General features: G+C 43.6%; 1 protein-coding gene across 9 annotated transcripts in view; it reads right to left on the bottom strand.

The window, feature by feature from the left end:
* Positions 1-13,937, bottom strand: part of LOC124782755 (protein hu-li tai shao) — a 421,012-nt gene that overhangs the window by 205,099 nt on the left and 201,976 nt on the right. For 2 of the 9 annotated variants that reach the window (XM_047253970.1, XM_047253969.1), the window contains exon 3: positions 2,248-2,300. The exons of the other annotated variants lie outside the window; for them this stretch is intronic. The gene's annotated coding sequence lies outside the window, so the exon portion shown is untranslated. The remainder of the gene's footprint in view (positions 1-2,247; positions 2,301-13,937) is intronic. 9 annotated transcript variants of the gene reach the window in all.

Here is a 13,937-nt window from a genome sequence, read left to right on the forward strand (position 1 = left end):
GAGCGAGCGCCTCAAGTTTCCGTCACTTCCGACAGACAGCGTAGCTGCAGGACAGTTTCAAGTTGGCGTTTGTAGATGATGTGCGTTACAAGCAACGTGCCGTCATCTAATCTCTCATTGCAGAGGAAAAAACTGTGGGGAATATTCACAAACCCTTGCGCATAGTCTATGGAGCATCTGCTGTCTACAGAAGTACAGTTAGTCGCAACGCACGAAGGGTGAGGTCATCAGAAGGCGGTTCGGTGGAGCTCCACGATTTGCAGAGGTCGGGAAGACCAACCACGGCTGTCACATCTGAACTAGCCCCCAAGGACTTCCACTTGTTTCGGTCGTTAAAGGGTGCCACTCGCGGAAGACATTTTGAGAACGATGAGGTGGTGATTCACACACTGAAGCACTGGCTCTGCCACCAGGTTCAAATGGCTCTGAGCACTATGCGACTTAACTTTTGAGGTCATCAGTCCCCTAGAACTTAGAACTACTTAAACCTAACTAACCTAAGGACATCACACACATCCATACTCGAGGCAGGATTCGAACCTGCGACCGTAGCGGTCGCGCGGTTCCAGACTGTAGCGCCTAGAACCGCTCGGCCACTCCGACCGGCCTTCTCCCACCATGACAAGGATTGATACCGACAGAGCATGCATACCCTTGATACGCGCTGGAGGAAGGTCACAGAACGGGATGGAGATTATGTGGAAAAGTAGGCCGTGTAGATAATACACCATTTCTTCGTCTGTAATTCTCATTATGTTCAATAAGGAATTGTTGAAGAAAAAAATGCGGTGCATTACTTTCTGGGCAACCCTCGTACATGACAGAAGAGTAGACGTGGGAGGGGAGGGAAGGGGTATGGTTACTTTTGCAATCATTGTTGGACAGCAAAAAGGATTTTCAAGCCGGTGTCTCATTAAACCGGTGGATGAAGCCCCAATTACTCCCGCGATCAATGCTCCGCGCTGAGCAGCACTGCAGCGATCGTACGCGCCACACACCGAACGCTGAAGCACATGCGTTAATTGCCGTGTTCCGGTTAGGCAACATCCTGCGTCAGTGCACGCGCTTCGGAGGCTGGTTGCTGCGGCACTGGCAGAACGCACGCCTTGTCAGGCGTATTTGCGCCACACAAAACTGATCGACGACCACATCACAGAGCAACTCACTTTAAGGACTAAAATGTCAGTACTGACACGCTACCGCCGTAAAGAGGCCATGCACACCAAAGTGTGACAATGCAGGGTTGTTATGGATTATATAGTATATTGAATATTTGCTCAGTTCTTCAGTCGCGTGTGTTTTTTCGTAACAAGTTGCTTGATGAAGTTGTAAGGTGGCTATAATTTCGCACGTTACAAGATCTCATCCACATACTTTGCCGTGATCTACAAACACAATTCGGTATCATGGGACAGGTTGTACATCGTATGTATGAATATATAAAGGAGACTGACATTGCCACGTACGTCTTGTAAATAATTGGTAACGCTTATTGCATGAAAGGTGACGGATTGGCTTTATTATAAAAATGGTGTAATGAATGATTGTCTATACTAGTAGAGGTCGGAACGCCAGTGGAGATGAAACGGCAGGCAGAACTCAAGCTCTGGGTGGAAGGCCCGCACTGATGTTGGGTGCTGCTTAAATACAGGAAGTAGCTGACAGACGTCGTGGCACCTGAGCTTTGGAGCACAACAGGGTGACGGCCGGCCGCTATTGTAGGGGCCGGAAGGATAACAAGATAATACTTCCGAACGCTGAAAATCTTGGACGCAGGTGAGAGGAATGAAGAAGCGGCACCTCGGAAACCACGCAGGCTGGGTTATTTCCAAGGATTTTGACTCAGAAGCGTACCATTGTACGAGTATAGGTTTTTCCTCGCAAACTTTCCACGCTGGACGACAAAAGACTAAAAGATGGTTGGTCGGCGTTCGGAAGTATCTGTAGAGAGGGAGAATATTCCGTGGTTTCGGGAATATGATTCGTTTTCGGAATTACGATGGTGGGGAGCCAGCGCTGGAGAGACGAGGTTTTCCATTGTGAGCGCCCGTGTGTGACGGTCGCTCGATATCAGCTTTTGTTGGTACCGACGGACTTGTCTTTGCTCTCAGTAGAGTTTATAGTTAGATCAGTTAGGAACTGTACTGTTGCGAACCTATACGGTTCTGGACTTCACCTCCAGGTTGGAAGTCGTCGTTGAGTACGCAGCGTTCAGTAATTGAGAGCACTTTCTCTGTCTATACTTACGTTGAGACGTTATTTGAACTCCGTCCTTGTGGTTGGGAGCCCGCGTTTCTCGTCTGTAGAACAGAGAGGAGAAGACAGTATTAGAATATATTAGTCAGAGGACCGCCTTCTGCCATCCTAGTGTTTGAAAGAGTATTTGTGGCTGGAGTACTTCCATAGTCGCAGACGAGTACGAGAACCATCACTTCGACGCACCGGACGCAGTACATACGATGGTACAGCAAATTGCTTCGGCTTATTAGGGCTATAAAAGCTAAACAGCTGTGGTCACTTTAATTTATTTCGACTGAGGTTCCACACATTGAAAATAGTGTCTTCTAGTGTTTGGTACGTAGATGATGTCACTCATTCCGTGTTATTGATATTAGACCGTGCAGTCAAAATAAGGGGTAGAGATGGACAATTGATCAGTGATTTTATTTAGGAAATGTAAACTTTGTAATATAAAGGTTTTTTATCAACAATAAACATATAAGCAGGAACAACGTTTATCATTTAGTAGGTTTAGTTGCCTTCATCATGCACTTATGTTTAGATTGTAATTTATAGAATTAAGAGACCCTAAGATCTGCTTCAGGGGGTAGTCAGACTGGGCCACAACTTCATTTTAGCGTTTATTATTTTGCGTTGCGCACATTCATTTTACACCCGCCTGGAGTAGCATCTTGGAAAGTAATTGACAATAGTTTACGATACTCCAGTTCCATGTTTTAGTAAAGGAAACTCCGCTCACGGATTAAGCCTCAGGCCTTTTCTGATTGGCCGAATGCTACATACAAGGCTGTGCGAGGCGCCTTCTACGAGCGTTAAATATGTAGTCAACATGTCGCCAATGGCTCTGGCCGTTATTTCCAGTAAATGATTCCTAATGATGCTGCTGCTTTTTTATTCAAGCAGCTCCTCATTTCTTTTGCCTCACAACGGCTGAGTGAACTGCGTACCAGGCCCCTCTAACTTAGAAAAAAAAATCTGAATATGCACCGGGAACTGAACCCAGGTCCTTCCGCGCCGATGGCAGAGACGCTAACCATTCGCTTACGGAGACAGGTTTTAATATTTCTCAAAATTATAATTATCCGCAATTTGGCACTTTCTTGCGAATAGTGTCATACATTTATATGGCAGTAAGTCTTAAATGACACCATTCTACAGTAGAGTTTCCAACTTTTTTACGTGGGGCAGTTTAGTAAAACCAAGGACAGGGATTCGTCGGATACTTCAGTGACTTTAATGGTCAGATGAGAATGTGGAAAGCGCCAAATCACACAATCTTTTCGATTATGCGATATATACGTACGAATGACACAAAGCATTGTTCACAATACACCGTACTCAGCACGAATGACTAGTGACGGACTTCCAACAGAGCAGCCTCTTTCTCAAACTGCGAAATGTCAGGGAGAAACGCCCGAGAAATATGTGTGTGGAGAGTAAATCTCCAGGTGACATTTTTCTTCTGACAGCATGAAAAACGAGACGCGCGTTGCGCAACGAATCAGTTATAACAGACCCATTGTCTGCTATGTTATCTTGCACTTTACAATCCTCTCTCGCTAGAGAAGATAAGGGGCAGCTGACGTATGAGAACGACGTAGAAATAAATAATACTAGCTCTTGGAGAGACTGAAGATGTGATAGAAGCAGGCATCTAGTACGACAGCGAAGATGGCAAGCAAAGTACGGGAGGTAGGGGAGAGAAGATGTGACTGACGAAGAACCTAGACTCTCACATTAAAATCGCGTCACTACTTCACGTCAGAAATTTAAAAAAACATAAGCCGCAACAAAGAAGAATGTCGCCGCAACTTGGTAAGCTGGTTAGCCAAAACATTATGACCACCGACATAACACTTTTAAGACTAGCCACTTAGACGAATGTCGGGCCTAGAAAACCGGCCATTTATATCATTTAAAGCGTTACAGGCACATATGTAATTGACATAGCTTCAAGAGTAATACAAACTACGAGAAAGGCCAACCCTCCAGATTAATTTTTCATATTTACTTTAGTTCTTTGATAGATTACAAATTTTAAAACAATGATGATAGAAAGTATAATTATCCTACAAAAAAAAAGTGTGAGGTAAGTTACTGTGCAATTTCTTCCTCTTAAGACTCTAAACTTGTCGCTCTTACAGAAAAAGTGACGTATTTACAGCAGAAATACAGCAGATTGCGAGACCTAACGAACACATGCACAATATTACGTCAACGCGATCCACTGCCTCAACCATTCGCCACAGCAGCTGTGATGTTCGCTAACATTTCTTCCGAAATAATTCTAAAAATTCATAACAGGAAGCAGCACCTGTCCATACATTGTTCTCATACGAAATGAGTCAATTTTTCGAGTGACAGGTTGCGAAAGCGTCAAGAAAATCGCGGTCCAAGCTACAATCGGTTGCGGGCTTTGAACACAGCTTTGTGGCCCCAGCTATGCTCCGGCTTGATCGCCTAAGTGTTAATAGCGTGCTGTTCTACCATCGCTATTCTAGTCACGCAATTCCCGTAAACTAGAGGACTGTAGTTTGCGGGCGCGGATCTGGCCCAGTAGCTTCCCACATGAGTTCAGCTCAAGCGAATTTGATGGCCAAAAAAGGAACATAAGTTCACTATAATACTCCTGACGCGGCTGTAAGCGCGATTCTGGATTTCTGATACAAAACAGTTATTCTGCTGTAAGGTGCCATCACATTCAGGGACATCAAGCACAAAAGGGTACAGGTGGACTGTAATGATGTTCACGTAGTCCACAGTTAGGGTGCCTTCTATTATTATCATATGTCCCACGGATGTCCTCCACAGCATAATAACGCCCCCCATCGGCCTCCATCCGTGGCGTGGTGCATGTTTGGAACCGGAAACGGCCATCGACGTAGTGCAACAAGAAATGTTATCAGGCCATGAGACAAGTTTCCATTGATTACGGTCTAACCACGATGAGTCTGTGCCTACGATGGCATTGGGTTAATATGAAATCCCGTAGGTGTCGTCTGCTGCGGAGCTCCATGTTCAACTATGTGCACTGAATGATGCGCCCGAAACGTTTGTGCCTGCACCAGCAACGTGCTTTCTCATCACATCTGTCATAGATCGTCGCCTATCCTACTTTACAACGCGTACAAGCCTCCAACATCCACATTCTGTAGTGAAGCGACGACGTCCAACACCTTGTTGCCTACTCGTGGTTTGTTTCCACCGTCCTCCTACCACTTTCCATAGATACAACAGTAGCAGGCAAACAACCCACCAGCTTCACCCTCAGAGATGCTTGTTCCCAGGCGCCGGGCGAGAGTAATCTACCCTCTGTCGAAGTCACTAATGTCAGCATGTCCTCTCCCCACCCCCACCCATTTGCGCCTCGTATCGTCTCTAGAATTACTCTCCATTCATCTCTGCTCCGCTTACGTATTTTCCTTACCGTGAACGTTCCCTGCAACGCCGCCGGGCAGCACCCAGTATAGCGGTGGGCAGTGGTCCTAATGTTTTGGCTAACAAGCATATTTCACTGGCAAATAGCAAGGCTGAGGTGAAAGTTAAGATAAAACATAAAACCACAACTACGACCTGAATTAAATTCATTGGAATGTAATTAGAGAAATAAACTATATGCAGTCCATGCAATGTAAGGACAAGCCTATGAAATACGTAAAGAAAACCTGAGCCTATAATGCAGTGAACGTGTCATGACAAAATGATTATCTGTTTTAGATCGGAACTCACTATAAGCAGCAGATCGTTGTTGATGGGCTGGGCACGATTTAACACCGGTGTAAAGCGAAAGAGTAAAATCAGTCAACGAAGAAACCTATCTCATTGTAGCTTAGCTAAGCTTGCAAACGTACGTACACACGAAGCGTTGCCACTAACAGCATATTCTTGTATATTTATGGTTACTCCATTTGTAGAATTGGAAACAGGTCCACGCACCACGTCAGCGCTACTTCTAATTTACTGTATTGAATATTAAAACTATAAACGTAACACCTCACTCCCAAGTGTCAGAAATTTACGCTGTAAAGCACTTATCATTCGGTACATAATTCAGGCAACAGCGTGCAGTTACAATGGCGATGTATACTACGAAACTGTCATTTCGCAGCTACTTTAAGGATATTTGCACAGACGTTCCGTACGAAAATACACAACCTTCATTTTCTAATACATCAATCGTTCTCTTCACACATGCATGAATTTACGGGGAACCGTTCTTAACAAATGCAAAGAATGTGATCATGATTCTGTGTTGGAATGTAACACGTGTCAGTTTTATCACCTTCCCATCCCGTCTATTCACAGTAGCGAGTAAGATGTAGCGCACAGATACAAGTAACCACACAGTACACAAGATAAGTGACGTCATCGTATTGTGCCAGATAAGCTGATGCTAGCAATCAATATCTTGGTCAATGGATGCACGTCATATATGGTCACGACAGGAGATTAAGGACAATGATCGTGAATACTCCGACAGAGAACCCTATTTCTCGTGACCAAATTACAAAAAACAGTAAAGGAACTTTTCCACAAGTTAGTTTTTCTAATAGTTTAGTACGAATACGAAACTTCTTGCTAAATGTTAGTTAAAGTTACACTGCTCATATCTCAGAAATTAATTCTCTCTCGGTCGGGGCGTGATTTCTCTCGGTATGAGGAAGAACTTTCCACAAGAGGTCACTGTTTATAGCTATACAAGAAACACATGAAATGCATTCGCAATTGCGAATACGGGCAACCGTCAGCTTTATCAGGGAATGACTACAGTGAAAATTTGTGCCTGACCAGGGCTCGAACCCGGACTTCCAGCTTTAGCGGTCGCCTCAACCGCTTTGGCTATACGTGCACGAATCACGGCCAAACGCGAACTTCCACATGTCATCTTTCCTTAGTCACAACCTGTACTCGTTCACACTGTGTAATTCCCGTACAAGGGGAGGATATTTTCACTGAAAGTCGCTGCGTGGTATCGGCGGATGACTACAATATTGCAGTGCCTGTTCCGTTGTACGGGAATTACTAATTTTGCACGAGTGCAGGTTGAGACGCATGAACGACGACACATCGATGGTAGGCAATGAAAACCTCATAACTCTACCTGTCCTTGAAAATGTCGTAATTCCTGTAACTCAATTATCAAAGAGATTTGAAAGTGCATGGATTTCTCTAATCTGTCGATAACTAGTCTTCTACTATATAGTTACGGATGTCGCAACTTTATCTGTATTACTTTGTATTAGTTATAAGAATCCGTTTTTGATTCTCTGTAAAATTTAACAAAGTGACGTTACGAAGTTTTCATTGCCTACCATCTATGGGGTTGTTTGGGTCCGGCCGAGCCGTGCACAGACAACGAAGGCGGGGAATAGGGGATCGAGTCCCGGCCTCGGTTTGGCCTTCACGCTCTCCTAACATAACCCCAGTAGACTTCTTTTTATGGGGTTATGTCAAGGACGAGGTCTACCGAACCCTTCGGCAACGGATAACCACAGTCATTGAATCGATCCCTCCAGTGATGTTGGCTAATATGTGGACGGAAACTGAATATCGCCTAGATGTGCTACGTGCTACCAAGGGTGCTCATGTGGAAGATTACTGATGTGTGAAAAAACTGATAGTTTGTAAACAAATAGACACGAGTTTCATATTTGTATCTTACTTCTAGCCTGAGTTATCAATTTATGTAATCAGGGAAAGACTTTTCGGACGCCCTGTATTTCATAACGCCTGTAGTCGCAGCCGTGCCTGTTCCTTCCGACATGATTGTATGTCCGAGGGAACACTGCATCTTACGTCTTAACAACACAGGCACTGTAATGTATTTATAGGTATAGCTTGAAGATATTTTACAATGAAAAACGGAGTAATTCGCGTATATCGTCAACAAAAAAAAAATTCCCTCCGGACGGATGATAGTGTCCAACCCTGGCTTAGATAATAAAGAAAGCATGCATTTTAACTTGTGACCGCTTAAGAACAGCCCAAAACCACACATGGTGATGGAATGGAGGCGGATCCGGTACATGCTGTTTCCTGTCGTCAACGTTCCAAAAGTGCTGATTATAAACCAGGTCACATGGCTTCATGAGCAAGGGAACGGCACACTTCAGAAAGAATAGTGTGGTGCAACGTGTTTCTGAACGTCCACGTCTCTGGTGGTGCGCTGTAGCCTAACTAACGCCTGCGCATCATCTGCCAACTAGTGTAGCAACAGGAGAGACATTAAGACATCGCCACTAATCTGAATCGAGCGGTCATTTTCCACACACTCTTCCTCCCCCTCCTCTCCCCCCCCCCCCTTCCTCCCGGCATATACAATTAAGTTTTATTATTAACTATCTCAACTGGGCTTTTTCTATGCTACGAGCATTAAATGTGTGTGTTATTGAATCTATGCAAATCTCTGTGCGCTGATGTGAGGTTAGCTGATTTATTTGTACCACATAACAAGATGAGGGATGCACACTATATTCAAGAGCAACTCGATCAAGCCTTACTGACGCAGCGAATTTCTGCAGCACAAAGACTAGTATGGTCGCAAACGAATTTGGATCCAATTCAGAGTGCTTGTTCCCGATTCACTGATACATCTCTAAATTGCATATGAACACATACCTGCAGATGTAGCCTACAAATAACAGCACAGCTGTGGTCTACAGCCAAAACAATATTGTATTTAGTACATAATAAATAATGTCCTTCAAAATGATGGAACAATATGTGACTGGAATTCCCTCTCAGTGTAATAATGAGCTATGATGAGAACGAAATTAAACGCCTTCGATACAAGTTTCTTACATACTACCATTTCATTTCAGAGATCAGAATGAAAGATACTTGCCTGTTGTTTTGCACTGCTGCAAAGTAAAACAGGGAAAATAATTACATTAACAGTGAATTTCCTCGAGTAAAAAGAGACCAATTACTATTGAAGTACTGTCTGTTGTGAAGCTTTACCTACAGTTTGTTCGAACCTGTTCCAACAAGTGGAATATAGCTGTTCTGTTTGTTGACAGATGGCGTTTATCGACTTAAGGTGTCCAAGAACCATCTTATCTTATTTACAGCACCTATTTATAAAATCATTCTGAAGAATATGTTTTCACTAAGTGCAGGCAAAGCGTGTTTATTTCATTTCAAATGCCTTTGCGCAACGGCCCGCATAACCAAAACCAAGAGGTAAAATTAAATTATTATTTATTTGTTAGACACGAACATAGCGATTTTTTAAAATTTATATTTGTGCACTTCAGATTCATGAATTTAGACACCGAAAATTGTGCCACTTAAAGTAAAGCTTGTTAGACAGTATAAACTAACGAATTAAAGAACCAACATGAAGGGAAGTACAAATTTACGAGTATCATTAACGATCCCTTTTACTAAAAAGGCGACCGTACAAACTTCTCATCGATTTGATTCACATTTAAAAGGGCGTGTAGGGCACGAATAGCACTTCAACATGTGTAAACCGGAAGACGTAATTCTCAATCGTTTTCGAGGAAAGAGTGTTTGAAATTTTCAGGCTTGCTTACATATTTTGTATAGCCTCCGATATTCAAGGTTTCCGCATCCAAGCGAGCAAACACCAGGTCAATGTTTTTTCATTGCCACGTAATTCTAATTCATTACTCCCGTGCAAATTATCAGTACCTAATCATTCATTTGTTATTTTTCTAGCCTTTAGCCGGGAAGACAAAAAGTGAGACGTAACAACTGTTTTCTCTTAAGGAGTTTGGAAATAAAGAACTATAAACGAGAACTTTCAATCAAATCGGTGTAGTGATTTTATTCCTATTATTGTACCTACATTTGTGACAAGTGTAATGTGTTACTAGTGGAGCAATACACGAATCAGAGTGATACTGATCGTAGAAATATGGAAAATAATTTGACTCTGACATACAGTTTATGTAACGAACACGAATTTTTGGTGGTACCTTGTTTTTTTTTTAATGTGTTCACTGCAAAACACACTTTGTTTACATTCGTAAACGGTTACTAGTCGTCAAACAATTTGGTGGTGTGCCACGCCTGTCTAAGCATATCACCGAATATTGGTGCAGATAGCTGTAAAAGAAATTAGTACCGGCAGCGAGATTCGTTCCCATGACCACGCGGTTCTTTTACTCGCTTGGCTGCGGCCTCCTTTAACGTTAGCAGTCCTATAAAGTATGTCAGTACGCCTAAAATTTTCAAGTTTTTTTTCTCGAAAACCGTTGAAAGTTAGCGTATTCTTCTTGACATAGAGTCCTAGTCATGCCCTAGACATCCTATTAATAGGAACCAAATCGGTGAGAGGATGTTCATACGGTACCCTTGTAAGAGTACTGTGTCTACAAATGCATTTACGGTTCGGATAGTTCAAAGAAATTAGCCACAATAGAAGTAACCAACAATTCTGAGTTCTTCACATAGTATTTTCCTCCTTTGATTTTTACACTTTACACAATCCAATAACAAATGCAAGTCATCTTCAAGTGTACGGTAATTGCAATTTAGACAGGGTATTATCTTTCACAGGTATTTCGTTACAGAGCTTAATAAGGAAACGGCGTTTCCCCTCACCATGTAATAGAAAAAGCAATTTCTGAAGATACCAGGTAAACATTTTTTCTTTTGAGATGATTATGAAGGAAAAAAAACCACTCCGTCTTCAGGCCACGAGTGGCCTACCGAGACCATCCGACCGCCGTGTCATCCTCCGAGGAGGATGCGGATAGGTGGGGCGTGGGGTCAGCACACCGCTCTCCCGATCGTAATGATGGTATTCTTGACCGAAGCCGCTACTATTCGGTCGAGTAGCTTTTCAACTGGCATCACGAGGCAGAGTGCACCCGCTACATCCTTCGTTTCTCGTCAATCAGTAGAGGAATAATTGCTATAAATGTCTAACAGATTGAATTTTATGCTATTTCTGTCAGTAACAGTCACAGCATTTGTCAGTGCTATCTCTCATATCAAACCTAGCACATTTCAGTGGTTTAGACCAGTACTGACGTGCCTACAAACTTCTGTTGCCTTTTGCACTGATTCTCTGGCAGTTCAGATTTTCCGCTACACACATGTCTCAGAATAATGTCCCATTGTGACTCGAGACAATGGCAGAGAATATCAGCGGAGGGGAGCGACGGGGGCGGCGTAACAGGTGCGCAGCGTCCCCACAGGCAGCGGCGCCGGCGTCGGCGTCGCCTTGTGACGCCAGGTGTGTCTCCTCCCCTCCCCCCCCCCCCCTTCCCATCCCCTGCGCCGGTGTAGCGGCGCGGCTGCTGACTCATGTTTATTTTCTACGGCCAGAGGTCGATGTTGCCAGCGCGGCCAGCAGGTGTTGCCACCACTGGGAAATCGACTGCCAGCCGTGTGTAAGGAAGGCAGGAGTGAAACGACACGGGTGGTCGCACAGCCTCGAATACCGCAGTCCTCAGCCAATGGCCTATTCACGCATAACAGCCAAGCGCTAACCTGTTAGCCATGTTCAGCCGGCGCACGTGTGCAGCTGCCACCTGGAAGATGTCAAAGACCGGCAACCGCGCTCGTGTGTGTGTGTGTGTGTGTGTGTGTGTGTGTGTGTGTGTGTGTGTGTGTGGTGGGGGGAGGCGGGGCCTTTCTCCAGTGGTTCGTTAAAAAGTAATAATATAATTACCTGTGAAACGAACTCAAGAGACACTTCATTAACCATGTTTTCTCAGAAGAAAAGGTCATTGTTTTCGTTAACGACAGATTTTTTTAAGCTAAAATTTTTTATACACGATGAAGTCGAACTCCACTAACAAAACAGCGAAAGTCGTTCAGGGATATTTTAGCGAGTATTCTGCCACAACAGACCTGTTATATGCAGTCACCAAACGTGCTACACAAAACACAACGACTACTGCGACAACTCAGAGAGCTCTAACAGTACCGTGTTTTGGTTGCCGTAGCTGCATTCAGTGCCCAAACACGAGGTGCATGTAGGCCAACTCCATCCGGAAACCTGTCCATATTACTGTGTACCACTATTAAATTACAACTAACACTGCCGGTAAAATGAGCCAGGGACAGACAGAAGCAGTACTGGAAACGCTAGCTTAACGGCGCAGAATCAAGTGGGCATCACTATTGTCAACAGCAAGTAGCGTGAGTGAATGGAACAAGTTTATTTCCAAAAACGACGCTTAGCGTACTCTGTCGACAGCTGTACTATTGTTCAGATATTTTCTGTGCAGTACAGTTACGAACATAAATGTGGTAAGAAATCAAATGAAATGCAATTACTCTACCGAGCCACTGGAGACAAGCCTTTTACACTAAAATGCTCTGAAAATATTTCTGATAAACTACAGATATTTTGGCAGTGAAATTCGGGTACAAGCTGTAGATGTGTGGTTTTAAGAAGCAAACAAACCGGAACAGAGCGCATGTCACGTTGTTTGGGAGGAACGAATGACAGAACACAATTACCTGCACGGATGTTCTACTGACTGCACGGAATCAAATGTATTGCCATTACGATGGAGCTCCTCAGCATTGCTGCCGTACGTACTGGGTAACATACGAAACGCCCTCTTTGTAATCTGTAGATCGGTTCTGTAGTATCGCTACCTGATGATTAAAATCTGAGGAAGTTACGCCGATATTTATTTTTGGAGTTACGTAAAGAGGGAAGTGTACAGAATAAACGTTGACATCCTAGATGCATGGTACGTCGCCGACACCACTGCCTGCTTAAAGACCCACTAAGACAAGTCAAAAGTGCAAAGAAGCTTATGATGGGCACGAGTTAAAAGAACTGAACTGTTGCTGTCTGAACGATTTGTTTCCAAAGATTCAACAATTAAAATTAAACCTCAAAATAAAACTCTTTCGTAATAATAAACTTTTTCAAGGATTTATCTCGATAGCCTACCGAAATAGAGTACAATGCATATACGTCCCTGAACACCGAGTTTACGCATGCATCACAGGCTATTTCCATGATAAACATTGCGTTCAATGAGTCTTACACACACACACACACACACACACACACACACACACACACACACACACACACACACACACACACTAAAAAATAAAAAACATGTTTATATGCTGACCATTTGCACTGCGTCGAAGACTAACGTTTTTCGCTGCCTGTAGTGAATTCGATAATCTTTGATTGGTTAAAAGCGAATAGTCGTTTAAATAGACCCATACATGCGTATGAACTCAGAACAAAGTTCTGACTTGGAAGAAAGATTCTTAAGAACCTGGAGATTTGAACTGTGGACATGTATGCTAGCTTTATTGTAAGTTGCTCACTACATAATTTAAATACAGACATTACCAGCTGATGAATTGTAGCTTACGGTTACACATGGGCAGGTGTCCCAGGAACACTTACCTGAAACAAAAAGAAAACTTTAATTAGTAATGAGTGGTGAGAGAGGCTATCAAAGTAATAATCTTAATCCACACACGATCAATACGGAATTTTAACATTTCATAACTACGTCCGAACAGGCCTCGGAAGGCCCGAGAGTGCTGCTCTCCCGGCTTTTTGTCAGTTTTCGTGACCGGAACCGTTACTTCTCAATCAACTAGCTCCTCAATTGGCCTCAAGAGGGGCGAGTCCACTCCGATTGCCAACAGCACTCGGCAGACACGGACGGGCTTCTGTTAGCCAAGCCCCGACAGTGCTTAACTTCACTAATCTGATGGAAACTGGTTTTATC

The sequence above is a fragment of the Schistocerca piceifrons genome, chromosome 1 (genome assembly GCF_021461385.2).
Source record: "Schistocerca piceifrons isolate TAMUIC-IGC-003096 chromosome 1, iqSchPice1.1, whole genome shotgun sequence".
In the NCBI taxonomy this organism is placed as follows: domain Eukaryota; kingdom Metazoa; phylum Arthropoda; class Insecta; order Orthoptera; family Acrididae; genus Schistocerca; species Schistocerca piceifrons.